At 42.0% G+C, this 17,708-nt stretch overlaps 1 pseudogene; it reads left to right on the plus strand.

Moving 5' to 3' along the window:
- The first annotated feature begins 9,572 nt into the window (after nucleotides 1-9,572).
- On the plus strand, nucleotides 9,573-15,864 carry LOC142255907 (indolethylamine N-methyltransferase-like; annotated as a pseudogene).
- Nucleotides 15,865-17,708: the final 1,844 nt, after the last annotated feature.

A 17,708-nucleotide genomic window follows, 5' to 3' on the forward strand; every position in this document is an offset into this window, starting at 1 on the left:
CATTATAGGAACAAAATGGATTCTGTTCTCCCACAAAGCTGTCATAAAATGATTTGTTACATAAATCTAATACCACCCCAAAAAAAAATATTTTATGAACTTCATCACTTCTTTCAGTTATAACAATGATATTATTAGCAAAGTATTACAAAGTCACTGGCCTGTTCTGCTCAATGACCCTATACTGAATAAACTCTTGCCGAAGGTTCCAGGAATTACTTTCAGAAGGGCACCAACTGTATAAAATATCATTGCCCCTAGCAGATTGAGACTGGATAATCCCACTATCAGTAATTCCAAACCCTGTAGAGTATCCCCAAATGCCTTTACTGCAGGTCTATTATCCTATGAAAGGATAACTTTTAGTTCACCAACTGAGGATGGCAAAGTCAATTTAGTTAAAAGTCATCTCACATGCCAATTAGACTTTTTAAAATATCTTCTAGCGTGCAACGGTAAAAAAAAACAATACATCGGGAGGACTACTCAGCAACACATTATAATATACTTCCATAGACACAATATGCAAAAATGTTTCCAATTATATGAATAATCCAAACATTGCCACATTCATCGTATTATGATATTACAAATTTCAAAGTTCGCAAAGTCACCCCATAGAACAAATCCCATTCTATATAAAAATATATAAAAATTGCCAAAGAAATTCTTAACTAAAAGCAAGTATATTGGATTTTCAAACTAAATCCATGAAAGGAGTTAAATAAAATCTCTGATATTATTTGTAATCTACAAGTGCATAAAAAAAATTAGAATATCATCAAAAAGTTAATTTATTTCAGTAATTTAATTTAAAAAGGGAAACAAATATATTATATAGAGTCATTACACACAGAGGGATCTATTTTACTTGTTTATTTTGTAGACACCAAACATTTATAGGTTTACTGTTATGTAAGGGGTTAAAAAAAAATTCAGACATTTGTCTAAAAAAAGAGGCTCATGTTTTGCTCCATTTTCTGCAATACATAGCGTTCTCATATTTCAAAATCCATGGCTCAGTGATGGCTTATTTTTTGCGTCTTGAGCTGACGGTTTTAACGGTACCATTTTTGCGCAGAAGGTACGTTTTGATTGCCTCTCATTGCATTTTGTGAAACATTTGTGGAGACCAGAAAACATAATTTTAGCGTTTGAAATTTGTTTACCGCGATTTTTTTTAGATCGTGCATTTCTGAATGCGGCAATACCAAATGTGTGTATTTTTTATTTACCCTTTAACTTTCAACGGGACAAATGGGGGGTGAATTGAACCCCTTAGGTTTTGTTTTTTTTTATTTTTTAAAACTGTTTTTTTACTTTTTTTTTTACTAGTCCCCCTAGTGGACTATAAGGATCTGCAGTCTGATCGCTTATTCTTTTCTGTTGATTACAGCTACACAGCTGTCTCACACAACACTCAGTCATGTGAAACAGGAAGTGAGCCATGATAGCTACAGGAGTCATCACATTACCCAGTGCTACCATGGCAATCATCGGCTCCACGTGATCACATCATATGACTTCCGATGGCGGTCAGTGAGTAAAGCTTTAACGCGTTTGCCGTTAAAATAACGCTGTCACATTTTGACAGCGCCATTTAAGGGGTTAACAGGTACAAGTGCAATGCGAGTACACTCGTGCCTGTGAGGCACACATGTCAGCTGTACAAATCAGCTGAAATGTGCGCGGATCTCCCGCTAGGACGTAATTTTGCTGCCCACCATCATTGAGGGGTTAATATTTATTTTTCTAATACATAGAAGCTTTCCATTTTAATAACTTTCTATTTATGTTCAAGCAGTTAATTTTAATGTGTAAAATACACTTTTCAGAAACAAGTTTATTTTTTTATATTTATCTCATGCAGTATAATGTTGAAGCGATCAGCTGGTCTAATGAACATGGTCTGCGCACTATTTTTTTAAACTCTTTTTACTATATATACCCCCCTGATGTGCTGTATGTAAATTTGATTATTCCAATAAAGACGTATCAACTACGAAACACATTGAATAAAATAACTCTTTCAAGAATCGGCTTCATGTTTTAACCCATTCATCTCCCCTTTCTGCATTCCTTTTCTGTAGGTTCTGCTGCACCTGCTATAATTTGCTTCAATGGTAGCTGTGTCTCACGCAACCTGCCCAGGTGAGCAGGAAATTGCCCTGGTTCTTTCCACTGTCTTCAAATATAAGACCCTACTTTGCACTTGTCTCTTCCTAATGTATATCTAGTATTTTGTATGACCTCCATGATTGTAAGAACATCATTAAGTTTTCTAGGCCTAAAATGAAAGTGTTGGTGACATATTACAACTAGAGATGAGCGAACCAGCCGCGGTTCGGGTCACCGCGGCTGGTTCGCTCATCCGAACCGAGGTCCCGTTCAACTTCGGTTCGGCGAACGTTCGACGAACCGAACTCGAACCAATAGGAAAGAATGGGAGGCAATCACAAACACATAAAAACGCATTATAAATGTACACATACAGTTAATTAACATTGCCATAACACTTACCGGTGCCCGCGATGCGTCCTGCACTCTGTCTCCTGTCACTATTCCTTCCGATGATCGCTGCGTCCTCCCGATAACCAGCACTGACAGGACCTTCTGTGACGTCGTCAAAATAGCCATGTGACCAGTCACGTGGCTATTATCTCATTGGCTACAGATTGGTCACATGGCTTTGACGTCATGTCCTGTCCTAGGTCCTGTCATTGCACTCTCCGGTACACGGTGCACATTTGTGTATCGCCGTGTACCGGCGACATGCTCTAGCACACGGTCGACTCCCCGTTCCATTAGGGACAGGCTGACACAGCCAGTCATTAACGGAGATCACCGTTGCCATAGCAACGCAGTTAGCGGTGACGTCACCGCTAACCGCGGCTCCGGGAATCACATGATCGGACAACCGTTGCTATGGTAACGCGCCTGTCAGCGTTACCGCTAACAGCCAGCAGCACTGATCTCTCACGGAGTGAAGGCTGCACGGGACGCAGCGTCTTCCCCCATGCAGCAGTGATGGAGCAGAGCTGCATTTGTTGAACGAGAAAGACAGAAGACCATGGATTGTGGAGGGCTGACAGTGAGTAATAAACATGGAGTCTCTAATGTGTCTGTGTATTTATTTCTATTAAAGTATTTTTTCTCAGTGTGGTGTCTTTTTTTTAACCCTTTATTGGAGATACTTAATGGCCGGGTCAAACGTGCCTGACATTAAGAATCTCTGGCTTAATACTAGCTAGTAAAACAAAGCTAGTATTAACTTATTATTACCCAGCAAAGCCACCGTCACCAGGGCTGTTGGAAGAGTTGGATACAGCGCCAGATGATGGCGCTTCTATGAAAGCGCCATTTTCTGGGGCGGCTGCGGACTGCAATTTGCAGCACAGGCGCACAGAAAGCTCAGGCCAATCTGTGCTGTGGATTCCAATCCCCAGCTGCCTAGTTGTACCTGGCTGGACACAAAAATGGGGCGAAACCCACGTCATTTGTTTTTTAATTATTTCATGAAATAAGTGAAATAATTAAAAAAAAAAGGGCTTCCCTATATTTTTGGTTCCCAGCCGGGTACAAATAGGCAACTGGGGGTTGGAGGCAGCCAGTGGCTGCATGCTGTACCTGGCTAGCATACAAAAATATGGCGAAGCCCACGTCATTTTTTTGGTGGGCAAAAAACTTCTGCATACAGTCCTGGATGGAGTATGCTGAGCATTGTAGTTCTGCAGCTGCTGTCTGCTCTTCTCCATACAGACACACAGCAGCTGCAGAACTAGAAGGCTCAGCATACTCAGCATACTCCATCCAGGACTGTATGCAGAAGTTTTTTGCTGAAAAAATTATGTGGGCTTCGCCATATTTTTGTATGCTAGCCAGGTACAGCAGGCAGGTACGGCTGCCCCCAACCCCCAGTTGCCTATTTGTACCCGGCTGGGAACCAAAAATAAAGGGAAGCCCTTTTTTTATTATTTCATGAATTTCATGAAATAATTAGAAAACAAATGACGTAGGCTTCGCTCCATTTTTGTGTCCAGACAGGTACATCTAGGCAGCTGGGGATTGGAATATGCAGCACAGGTTGGCCTGAGCTTTCTGGGCCCCACTGCTGCGAATTGCAGTCTGCAGCCGCCTCAGAAAATGGCACTTTCATAGAAGCGCCATCTTCTGGCGCTGTATCCAACTCTTCCAGCACCTGCCTGCTATACCTGGCTAGCATACAAAAATATGGCGAAGCTCACGTCCTTTTTTTGTAGTTTTTTGGCCAAAAAATTAAAAAATGCTTCCCTGGATTTTCCATTGCCAGTGAAGGTAACACCAAGCAGTGGGGGTTAGCAGCCAGTAGCTGCTTGGATTACCCTTAGCTAGCAATACAAAAAATGCAGCGGGAGCCCATATATTTTTTTTTAATTATTTATTTAAATAACTAAAAACAAAATGGGCTTCCCTGTATTTTGATTGCTTGACATCACAGTGCTGTAAAAATAAATCTTTAAAAAAAATGACGTAGCGCTCCGCGGTATTTTTGATTCTCAGCGCAGATAAAGCAGACAGCTATGGGTTGCCACCCCCATCTGCCTGTCGTTACCTTGGTTGGCAATCAAAATACAGGGAAACCCATTAATTTTTTCTATTTAAAAAATAGTTAAAAAAAAATGACGTTGGGTCCCCCATTTTTGATAGCCAGCTAGGGTAAAGCAGACGTCTGTAGCCTGAAAACCACAGCTGGCAGCTTTACCGTGGTTGGGGATCCAATGTGGAGGTCCCCCCAGGCTCTTTTTTATAATTATTTTATAAATATTAATAATTACACAAAAAAAGTAGGGTCCCCTCCAAATTGGATCACCAGCCAAGGTAAAGCGGACAGCTGTGGTCTGGTATTCTCAGGGTGGGAAGGTCCATAGTTATTGGGCCTTCACAGCCTAAAAATAGCAGGCCGCAGGCACCCCAGACGTGGCGCATCCTTTAGATGCGCCAATCCTGGCGCTTCACCCCAGCTCATCCCGTGCCCTGGTGCAGTGGCAAACGGGGTAATAAATCGGGTTGATACTAGCTGTAAAGTCACCTGAGATCAAGCCCAGCAGTTTGTGATGTCATGGCGTCTATTAGATACTCAACATCATGAACTGTCAGTACTAACAAAAACAAAAAATCGACAAAAGAAATTTATTTGAAAAAACAGTCCCAAAACATTTCCTCTTTCACCAATTTATTGTAAGAAAAAAAATAAAGGGGTCCCACGACGACTCTGGACCGTCTAGAATATGGGGGGGAGACACTCAGGGAACGTATCCCCCATTTTCTAGGAGTGCGGACCCTTCATGTGAGGAGTGTGGGTGCAATGAATCTGCACTCACAATCCCCGGGTCAACAGCAGCAGTGTCCATGTCGTAATGGTTGCTACCAAAGCTGCAATGCCCTGCCCATGAGGTAAGGGCATGCCTAATCAGGAGAACTACTGTAGAGGAAGCTCTGCTCACTGGTATATAGGTGCTCACAGGTAATAATAGATAAAATTAGTGAGTAACCTCGGCACTCTAAATCTCCCAGACTAAGTCAGTAAGTCACAACGGATAGTAATGCAAAATCACTCTTTATTGGTCCGTATTAAGAAAAATTTTGTTTTCATAAGCATATATGTTTTTGTCCAAAACAAGTTACAAATGACGTTTCGGCCTGAGCCTTCGTCAGATTGGACTTATCTGCATGTAATCATGAAAAATGACAATAATCAGTATCACATAAGAGTGAGAGAACAATAACATAAACTCGAACAATGTAGAGGTACAATTGGGATGCAGCAAAAAATTGCAACACAGCAAGAAATGAAACACATGATACAAATGTCATAATACAGTACAAGGACAATATAGTAATGACAAATATGGGGTCAGAGCAGACTTAGACAGCTCTGGTACGAAAGAGATGTCAATCATAAAGTAACATGTTCAGTAGGTGTAGAGCTACACTATGCATGGCAGAGCTAATGGGTAGACCGACCATAGAAAAAGAACGGAGAAAAAGTGGAGAAAAAGTGGAGAAAAAGTGGAGAAAAAGTGGAGAAAAAATGTAGAAAAAGTGGAGAAAAAGTGGAGAAAAAGTGGAGAAAAAGTGGAGAAAAAGTGGAGAAAAAGTGGAGAAAAAATGGACAAAAAGTGGAGAAAAAGTGGAGAAAAAGTGGAGAAAAAATGGAGAAAAAGTGGAGAAAAAGTGGAGAAAAAGTGCAGAAACAGTGGAGAAAAAATGGAGAAAAAGTGGAGAAAAAGTGGAGAAAAAATGGAGAAAAAGTGGAGAAAAAGTGGAGAAACAGTGGAGAAAAAGTGGAGAAAAAATGGAGAAAAAGTGGAGAAAAAGTGGAGAAAAAGTGGAGAAAAAGTGTGGAAAAGATGGAGAAAAAATGGAGAAAAAGTGAAGAAAAAGTGGAGAAAAAGTGGAGAAAAAGTGGAGAAAAAATGGAGAAAAAGTGGAGAAAAAATGGAGAAAAAATGGAGAAAAAGTGGAGAAAAAGTGGAGAAAAAGTGGAGAAAAAATGGAGAGAAAGTGGAGAAAAAGTGGAGAAAAAATGGAGAAAAAGTGGAGAAGAAGTGGAGAAAAAGTGGAGAAAAAATGGAGAAGAAGTGGAGAAGTGGAGAAGTGGAGAAAAAGTGGAGAAGTGTTTGTTCATGCCAGATGGGAGATAAATAATTTTTTACCGGCGCTGTCATTTACTGTAACGTGATCATCGTTGTACAGTGTATACCTGTGATCACGTGAGCGGGGACCGGAAAAACCGTCCTGAATCATGATCTCCAGGGTCTCAGCTAGCTCTGAAACCCCGGAGATTTTCTGACGCTGGGGGGCGCTATTCACTTATTTCTGCCTGCTTTTTATAAACGGCAGATCAGAATAAGGCTACATTAACACGACCGATCCATTTTTGTGGTCTGCAAAAACAGTCCGTTTTTTTCCCGGGTGCATCCGTGTGGCATCCGTTTCCGTTCCGTAGACGGTCCGTATGTCATCTGTTTGTTATCTGTGTGCCTTCCGTTTTTTTTGTGTACTGCAAAAAAATTGAATGAGGGTAAATGCATAAATTTACCCAGGATCCATAGCTTCATCCTACATGAGGCGGTCACATGTTCACTCCAGTGCCATTTTCTACTGCTTTTCACAGCATAGAGCGCTCTGGTGATTTTCTTGTGCTTGTGCACTTCATATCAGTCTTTTCTGTCATTATAATGGCAGAAAGACACATAATGTCCCACTCTCCTGCATTTTGTAATTTTGCACCCTTTGGTGCCTTTCATGTGGCACTAAGGGGTGCTTAGCTTTGTATTTAGCCAAAAAAATGAAAAAAAAAATGACGTAGGGTTCCCCCTATTTTTGTAGCCAGCTAGGGTAAAGCAGACGGCTGCAGCCTGCAGACCACAGCTGGCAACCTCACCTTGGCTGGTAATCCAAAACTGATGGCACCCCACGCTGTTATTTTAAATTAAATAAATTATTTAAAAAAAAAAACACGTAGGGGTCCCCCCAAAATTGGATCACCAGCCAAGGTAAAGCAGACAGCTGGGGTCTGATATTCTCAGACTAAGGAGGTCCATGGTTATTGGACTCTCCCCAGCCTAAAAATAGCAGGCCGCAGCCGCCCCAGAAGTGGCGCATCCATTAGATGCGCCAATCCTGGTGCTTCGCCCCAGCTCATCCCGCGCCCTGGTGTGGTGGCAAACGGGGTAATATATGGGGTTAATACCAGATGTGTAATGTCACCTGGCATCAAGCCCTGGGGTTGGTGAGGTCAGGCGTCTATCAGATACCCGACATCACCAACCCAGTCAGTAATAAAAAAAAATAGACGACAAACACATTTTTATTTGAAAAAACACTCCCCAAAACATTCCCTCTTTAACCAATTTATTAGAAAGAAAAACAAATCCAGGTCTGGTGTAATCCAAGGGGTTGCCATGACGATCCACACTGTCCCAGTCAATGAAGAGCAGGATGTTCCCCATTGGCTGGGAGAGCAGTGCAGTGACCTGAGCTAACATCAATGGGTCAGCCCAGGTCACTGCAGGGGATGACAAGTGCTGCTGTCAGCGAGGTACATTACCTGCGCTGATCTCCAGCACACTGACAGCCCCTGTCACTGAGTTCAATGACCGGCACCTTCACACCAAGTATCGCGAGAGGCCCGTGACGTCACTGCTAGACAGTCTCGGGTCGGAAGCGAGAGGTAATGTGACAAGCGGCGGCCATGGAGGACAGTGACAGCGCTGAGGTCGGGATGGCGGGACTTCATCACCGCAGGTAAGCCGAGCGGGACCATGTGTGTGTGTGTGTGTGTGTGTGTGTATGTATGTATGTGTACATGCCGCAGGCAGGAGGGGGCGGAGCGAGCTGAGCGGGGAAGTGTGGGCTTCCTGCACGTAACTAGGATAAACATCGGGTTACTAACCAAATCGCTTTGGTTGGATACCCGATGTTTATCTTTTTTACTAGCTTCTGGCAGGCTGCCAGTGATGGCTCCTGCACACTGTAGCTGTAAAAAGCCCTGCTTTTTGCTGCTAGAACCGTTCTCGAACGTATCTAGAACTATCGAGCTTTTGCAAAAAGCTCGAGTTCTAGTTCGATCTCGAACAGCCCCCAAAATCACTCGAGCCTAGAACTGGAGAACCTCGAACCGCGAACCGCGCTCAACTCTATTCTCGAACATAACTAGAACTATCGAACTTTAGCAAAAAGCTCGAGTTCTAGTTCGATCTAAAACACCCTCCAAAATCATTCGAACCGCGAACTGGAGAACCGCGAACCGCGCTCAACTCTAATTACATCATCTAATTTTTACAATCCTTAAGAAAGAGCTCTTTTGGGGCCTGGATTCTGGATGATTATAACTTGTCTCTTCAGAATTCCCAAGAGGTGCTCAGTAGGGTTCAGATCAGGAGACAATCGACCACTTAATCACTTTCACCTTGTTCTTCTTCAGAATTGCAACAGATGTCTATTCTGGGTTATTGTCATGTTGAAAAAAGTGCACGTCTACCAAGGGCACAGAGCGTTGATGTTATTTTCTGTTTTTAAATAAAGCAGTATATCCATAACTTCAAGATATCATCAATCAAATGTAACCCTTGACACAAGCAGCACTCATGCAACCCTACAAAAGGACACTGTCACCACCATATTTCTCTGTTGACACTATAAATAGTGAGCCATCTCTATAAGATAATGAACAATATACCTAAGTCAACTAGCACTGATGGTGGTCAGGAAAACAATCAAGAACAATCAGGAATACTAAATTTTATTCAGATTCTCCATACAGACCTTATGGTGGTGAGGCATCCTGTCCCATGTTTCGCCACGCTTAGTCACAGGGAATGTGCAATCATGGACAAAGTAATATTTGCTTTTCATTAGCAAAAAGCAAACTCAAAAATTGTGTGTACTCCTTAAAGTCTGGTCCTAATGTGTTAAACATCTTTTTCTCACTGTTGTTAACTTTTTCATCATGCAAATACGGAACCTCATGATTCCATAAATGACGATATGAGCTTGTGATATGATAATTAAATGTAATCATTACTAACATGTTTTGTAAAGTGATTCCTGGTTATTATATAAAGACATCGAGCATCAGTTTAGAAGCAGTCACTGTCTGTGATACAAGACTAGACAATGGATCCAGACCCTATAAGCTCTACCATGTGGATGACTATGATTCCAGTCAACATTTGGAAGGTTACATGTCAGATAACCCTGATAAGGTCTCTGAAGAGGATTCCTTGATATTTCCCATTGAAAATCTTACAAAAACATTTACAGAAGGTATGTATCCTTATTGTTTTCTTTCGATAGATTTAACTAGATACAAATTTGGCAAATTTGATATTTAGCTCTTTGGGAAATCAGGAAAATCAGAGTAGGAATGCACAGTGCCCAACTAATATTTAGCAAGGGAAATATAGTAAAGATTAAAGAAGTGTTTATATCATATGATGGATATTATAGGCTCTCTGGGGTTAGTAATGCAATTGTTTTCCTCTCTGTAATTTTTGTAATTCTGGAAAATATATTTATGAGAACAAAAGTTTTTAAAAAATATCAATTATTGGTATAATTAGTTTCAAATCTGCTGTAAGGATATATTTGAATTTAGACGTTGCAGTAATGGAAAAAAAAAAGTGGGATAACTGCTCTGCTGATGATAACAAATGGAAGAATTAAAGAGAATAAGAAAGACCGAAAAAATTCCAATGCGGTTTATTAACTACCCATTTGAAAGTAATCCGACTTCTTCATTAGGACAAACCACTTATGTTATCCTGATGAAGAAGTCAAATGACTTTAAAAGGTTTAGCTAGTAAACCATGTTGGAAAGCCCTAAAGGGCACTTTACACGCTGCAATATTGGTACCGATATAGCTAGCGAGCGTACCCGCCCCCGTCGGTTGTGTGTCACGGGCAAATTGCTGCCTGTGGCACACAACATCGCTTACACCCATCACATGGACTTACCTTCCCTGTGACGTCGCTCTGGCTGGCAAACAGCCTCCTTTCTAAGGGGGCAATTCATGCGGAGTCACAGCGACGTCACACCGTAGCCGTCCAATAAAAGCGGAAGGGCAGAGATGAGCGGGTGGAAGATCCCGCCCACCTCCTTCCTTCCTTTTTTTCCGGTGGACACAGGTAGGAGATGTTCGATCTTTCCTGCTGTGTCACACATAGCGATGTGTGACGCTGCAGGAATGACGAACAACATCGTACCTGCAGCAGCAACGAAATTAAGGAAAGGAGCGACGTGTCAATGATCAACGATTTTTGACGTTTTTACGATCGTTGATCGTCGCTCCTTGGTGTTACACGCTGCGATGTCGCTAACAGCGCCGGATGTGCATCACTAACGATGTGACCCTGATGATATATCGTTAGCGATGTTGCAGCGTGTAAAGCATCCTTAAGTCTCTTGGATTCTTCCATTGTTTATCAGCAGCAGCGCAGTTACCCCACTCTTCTTCATTACTGGTTTCCACTGGATTGCAATTGTGGGTTTGCAGCAGCTGACATTTTGAGCTACTATAGTCATTGAGTTTCACACAACTTCATCAGGTGAGCACCTTTTCCCAACCTATTATTCTTTATCATCAGAAAAGATGCTTTTGTGCTTTAGATTGTTTCTTCAGTCTTTCTCACAGTTCCTTCTTGAGTAACAGGCCTGTATCTGTGTTCTATACAACATTACATCTAAATTACATTTCTGTTTTTCTTGAAGTTTGAATTTTGAACTCACATCCTCTAGCATGGAAGGCAGCACTCTTAGCTGTCAGCCACAAGCTGTACTGCCAATGATAGGAGACTTTTTTCTGCCAACATTTCTACATGCTGTTCTTCCTTACAGGCACCTTGTACTGGTTCATAGAAATACAGCACTTTATTCCAGTATGTCTGTATGTACTAAATGAGTAAATTTTAAAACATAGATACATATCATTTTGAGTGGGTACTTTAGTCTCCCCCTATAGTCACATAATATTTTGGGGAAAAAATTGCACCATTTAGCAAAATGTGTGAAGTTTTGCAACAAGAAAGAAGAAAACAGGTCAAAGACAGAAAAAGTAAAGATGAGCAAATCAGGAAAATTTCTAATTTGTCAGTTAGTGCAGACGTACATATGAAATTACTAACTTATAATAATCTGGGGAGGTTAAATTTAGAAGAATTTGATGCAAAAAGTCAACAAATATCACAAGTCATACATAAAAAGAAAACAAAAATAAATAAAACAGCAATAGATGAATCCATCTATAGTTTACATTGAAAGTAGTGTATTTAATTATTAGTGACTCATATTGTGACTTTTTCACCTGTATGTATATTTCAGTATGTGAATGTTTTTACAGGTCATATTTAAGGAGACGTCTTGATTGACCTGAGTCCTGGTTCCATAATTCATCACTTATTTGCGGCCTGTGACTTTTTCAATCACATCATAGTCCTGAAGATGAGAGACAGCTGCATCATGGAGCTGAAGAGATGGGTGGACGAACGTACAGGAGCGTTTGATTGGAGCCATGCCATTAAATTTCATGTAGACATAGGAAAAGAAAGGTGAAGAATTGAATTTGACTAAACATTAGGAGAAATCCACTGTCATTGTTTCTACAGTGGAAAAGATATGACTGTGATCTTAAGGTCCAGTCACGCTAAGCAACTTACCAGCGATCCCAACAACGATAGGGATCGCTGGTAAGTTGCTAGGAGGTTGCTGGTGAGATGTCACACTGCGACGCTCCAGCGATCCCACCAGCAACCTGACCTGGCAGGGATCGCTGGAGCGTCGCTACACGAGTTGCTGGTGAGCTCACCAGCAACCAGTGACCCGCCCCCAGCGCCGCGTGGAAGATGCTGCGCTTGGTAACTAAGGTAAATATCGGGTAACCAACCCGATATTTACCTTGGTTACCAGCGCACGGAGCTACACGTGCAGAGAGCAGGGAGCAGCGCACACCGCTTAGCGCTGGCTCCTTGCTCTCCTAGTTACAGCACACATGGGGTTAATTACCCGATGTGTGCTGCAGCTACATGTGCACAGAGCAGGGAGCAGCGCACAATCCTCACACACAGCGATCTGCGCTTCACAGCGGGAGAGCAACAACTAAAAAATGGCCCAGGACATTCAGCAACAACCAACGACCTCACAGCAGGGGCCAGGTTGTTGCTGGATGTCACACACAGCAACATCGCTAGCAACGTCACAAAAGTTGTTCGTTAGCAGCGATGTTGCTAGCGATGTTGCTTAGTGTGACGGGGCCTTTAGTGTAATATCGTGTATCTTGTGTCTGCCTTGTGTTACAATCATAGCTTTTTCCAAATGATATTTTAGGTGTCAGTGAAGTTTCCATTTATCCATTCAGATCAAAATTCTCATTCTTGGAAGCTGTAGAATAATGGGTCTTGTTGGAAGGGTCAGTGCATATCACATTCGAGTTGAATGCAGAAACTGGGATTATCCAAACCACAGCTCTGATGTACATACCCAACATGTTCCTCTGATTAGCCATAGAGTAAAATGATCGGCATTAATTATACCACTGTTGTTTTGTATTGCAGCGGTTCTTTATAGGACAATGGTATTTGCTGCACTTATCTATTTAGTAAATAAGTTTGGCCAGTACAGTCCTTGACAGACGTTCTGTTGCTTATCCATGTTATGTAAATAAAAGCTTATATCCTGACTTTAAATTTATCCCTTGGTTTTATAAATTACTCTTTTGAAAGCTGAAACCCTCCCAAATTTGGTTTAACTTATGAAAATAAAGTTGCTGCAAAGCTGAAATATTGATCATTTAATGAATACAATAAGGTCAGATTTTGGCAAGACAAAAGTTTTGGCGCCCACAGAAAGTAATGTGAAATTCAAACAAATAATTAAATTCTAATACAAAGATATGTTGCATAACATTGGTGAATGAAGTTGTGGTGCTATTAGAGCCATATTTAATATTTTGTGTGACTTCCATGAGCTTGAAGGACTGCATCCATGCGGTTCAACAATGATTCATACAATTTATTGATGCAGTCATCAGGAATAGCAAAGAATCAGTCTTACATGCCTCCCAGAGTTCATCTAGATTCTTTGGTTTTGTCTTCCAAGCTTCCGCTTTCATCTCACCCCAAACATGCTCAATGATGTTCATGTCTGGTAACTGGGCTGGCCAGTCCTTGAGCACCTTGATCTTCTTTGCCAGGAGGAACTTTGTTGTAGAGATGGATGTATGAGATGGAGCACCAACCTGCAGCAGAATTTGACCCCTTTTATGATTGGGAATGAAGAGGTAGCTAATACTTCTTGATATTTTAGACTACTGATATTGCCTTCCACCTTGCAAATGTTTTGCATACCCCATACTGAATGTATCCTCAGACCATGATCTTTCCATCACCAATCTTAACTGTTTTCTGGATCCATACAGGTTCCAGTAGGTCTCCTGTCTTTTTGTGGTGGCTGTGGGGTAATTCAACTGAAGATTCATAAAAAAAAAACACCTTCTGCCACTTTTCCAGCGTCCATCTGTTTAGCAGGCTCTGGGACTTGGCAAATGCAACACGTTTTTTTAATTGCCTTTTGTTTAGTGGTGGCTTCTGGGCACTAATTCGACCATGGAGGCCATTTCGAGAGAGACTCCTACAAACTGTTCTAGTTGATACAGGGACTTGAGGTGACCAGGCCTTTTGGAGCTCTGCTGCAGTGGAAGAGGATCTTGCTTTGGATTTTCTAACCAACAAACGTTCCTCCTGAGCAGTTGTCATGTAGGGTCTGCCGGACCTGGGCTTGTCAAAAACATCTCCAGTCTCTTCAAATCTTTTTCTAATTCTTTGTACTTGACGTTGAGACACATTAAAGGTGCCAGCCACCTCTGCAGTGATCTGGTCTTCAGCCTCTTGATAATCAAGACTTTGGTCGCAGGGTGGATTTTTGGCATGTTCTCAGAAGGCGAGTTGCAGTTCAACTGAAGGTCTGGGGTGCTGGGTTTCTTTTTATACACACCCTCTAATTAAATGATCATTTAGTGAGCACAGGTGAGGATGTAAACTAGGATTGGGTGCATTATGTGACAAGACGACAAAACTTTAACTTGCCAAAATCTGACTTTTCTGTGTTCATTAAATGATCAATATTTCTGCTTTGCAGCAACTTTATTTTCATAACCTAAACCAAATTTGGGAGGGTTTCAGCTTTCAAAAGAGTAATTTATTAAACCAATGGATGAATTTGAAGTCAGGTTATAAGCTTTTATTTACATAACATGGATAAGCGACAGAACTTCTGTCAGGGACTGTATGCAAGAACTTATCAGAGAACAATAACACGTGATATATGACCTCAGTTATGTCAATGGAATCCTATAGCTTACTGTATTTGAAGATAATGAAACATTTTGGAATAGAAACATTCTGTGAAAACACAATAGGTGGAGTCAATAGTCTCCTCCTGATACTGGAAGACGATGATCCAGCCCTAACAACTAATCTCTAATGTCATGCGATTCAATATTGACTGGAGGACAAGCACTTCATTATTTTTGCCATTTTTTTCAGAGATCTGTTACAGGACAAACAAGGAAAAGTGAGATCAGCCCTTCAACATGTTCTCAAATGTGACCTCGATAAAGAAGATATTATGGATCCGATCGTCAGCAGATTGTGTCCTCTCTTTCTCGCTCCTTGATGCTATCAGCAAAGACCAAGATGATTACATGAGATATCTCAGGAAGTTCTCATCTTTGCTGAAGCCTGGAGGCCACATGATATTAATTGGGTGTTTAGGTATGACATATTACACAATTGGGAAAGACAAGTTTTGTGCTTTCAGTTATGATGAGGATTTTGCCAGGAAAGCTCTGGTTGGAGAAGGTTTTATCATTGACCGATGTGAGGTTAAGATGAGAACGGATGTGAATGACCACATTGATCATAAGGGCATGATATTCATTGCAGCTCACAGAGAGATATAAATCGGAGATGATACAAGATGAGTCTCCATGTCAAGTGTTATACAAAAAAATTAAATGCTCTCATTGAAACCCTACCATGAAGGTTTTTTATTTCTAAATCTGTGTACATGTGTATGTAGTGTAGTATGTGAGTGTTAATCTACCACCACTGCCTTCACCGGTATCCATTGTCATTCTGCTCCTCTCCTCCGTGATGTCACCGCTCTTCAGAGTATCCGACTCACACTATGTGTCAGAAACGCTACTCTATTAGGGTGTAAGTTGTATAATTAAAAATTCCATCTGTCCTATTAGCACGAGTCAGAATAAACACATTGTTGCACTGCTTTTCGACTAAAGGAAAAGAGAATAACAGAAATGTCTGCTGAAAACCAAAATAAATATTTCTTAACATAAAAACGTATTTTTCAATGACAATAATGTCCTGCTATCATGGGGAAAGAATCCTACTTTGCATTCAGAGTATATAATAAAAAAAAACAAAAAAAAAATTTCACCTTATTTCAAAACGCAGAATATTTTTCATGGCTAAGAGAAGACATTGCTTCTTCACGTTGTCTAGAGTCTAAAGCGGGCTTTACACGCTGCGATCTCTCTAGCAAGATCACAAGCGATGGTATCCGTCCCCGTTGGTTGTGCAACACGGGCAAATCGCTGCCCGTCGCGCACAACCTCGCTTACCCCCGTCACACGGACATACCTGTCCTGCGACGTCGCTCTGGCCGGCAAACCGCCTGCTTTCCAAGGGGGCGGGTCGTGCGGCATCACAGCGACCTCACACGGCAGCCGTCCAATAGAAGCGGAGGGGCGGAGATGAGAGGGACGTTATATCCCGCCCACCTCCTTCCTTCCTCATTGGCGGTGGAGGCAGGTAAGGAGATGTTTCTCGCTCCTGCGGTGTCACACACAGCAATGTGTGCTGCCGCAGGAATGAGGAACAACATCGCTAATTAGAAGAGAACGATTTTTTGTTTTAGGACGACTTCTCCGCGGCAAACAATTTTGGCCGCTTTTGCGTTCATTTTAGGTCGCAAATAAGTGTTACACGCTGCGATATCTTTAATGATGCCGGATGTGCGTCACAAACAACGTTACCCCGACAATAAATCATTAACGATATCGTGGCATGTAAAGCCCGCTTTACTTCTGCTACCACTAGCACTGCCTGATTCACAGCTGACTTCTCCTGCCTGTCCATCATGTTCTTTACTGGACTGCTGCTGCTGCAAATACTTCCCTTCACAGCTTAATTATAATAAACCTGAAACTGCTCCCCTCCCAAAAAAAAAGTTTTTTTCATTTGGCAGGTAAAATATGCCACTTATTTTTCACTTTCTGAACAGCAAATTTGTTGCTGCTTCCCAAAAAGAGACTTTTTGAGAATTGTTGCTTTGAGTAAAACCTCTGAAATCAGTGTCTGTGGGGGCACTCTTACAATTTTTAGTTTTATTATTTGTTTCAAATGTATTCATGATTGCTCAGAAATGATTTAAGCTATTCATCTATCCACATTTGCTTGAGGAGCAATTGTCCTGCTCTTACCCCCATTTTTCTTCCTTTTGCATGCCCCTAGCGTTTGCTACAACCATTTTACAGCCATTTTACAGCGCACAAGTTCTGATAACCATTAACTTATACCTGTTACGAACTGGCGCTGCCATGGCCGCAAGCAGCCTGCTGCAGTTCCTGTTGCGCCCAGGCGCTGGCTGCCGTTCTTGGCCGTGCCTTGGGTCGTCCAGTTGGCTGCTCCTTCCACCACGTCTAAGTGTGGAGAGGTGGCTAGTGCGCATGCGTGCGCCGATTTACCCCAGCAAGAGTCTAAGCCCGGCGTTTCCCCTAGTGAGCATGCTCAGCCTGATTGTGTTACTTCTGAGACTAAGTCCTCAGTTCAGGCTACTGAGCATGCTCCCACAATTAACCCTAACAGCCTCTTTGCACAGGTACTTGGACTTCGTGCTGTGTCTAAGTTCTGGGATGTGCCAACTGAGCATGCTCAAACTGATTGTCTGCTTTCTGAGCCTGTTGCTCAGGCTACTGAGCATGCTCAGGCACTTAGTGCATAAAAGGCTAGGTCCGATAAGGACCTCACTGAACATGTCCATGAGGTGGCAGGCCCTGATAGGGCAGAGGGTGTCAGGTGTCCTGATGACGTGGCAACTCCGGACTGGCTCGCAGAGGCCCGCCCCTATGATATGGCACCTCTCCATTGGT

Source organism: Anomaloglossus baeobatrachus, chromosome 11 (assembly GCF_048569485.1).
Source record: "Anomaloglossus baeobatrachus isolate aAnoBae1 chromosome 11, aAnoBae1.hap1, whole genome shotgun sequence".
Taxonomy (NCBI): domain Eukaryota; kingdom Metazoa; phylum Chordata; class Amphibia; order Anura; family Aromobatidae; genus Anomaloglossus; species Anomaloglossus baeobatrachus.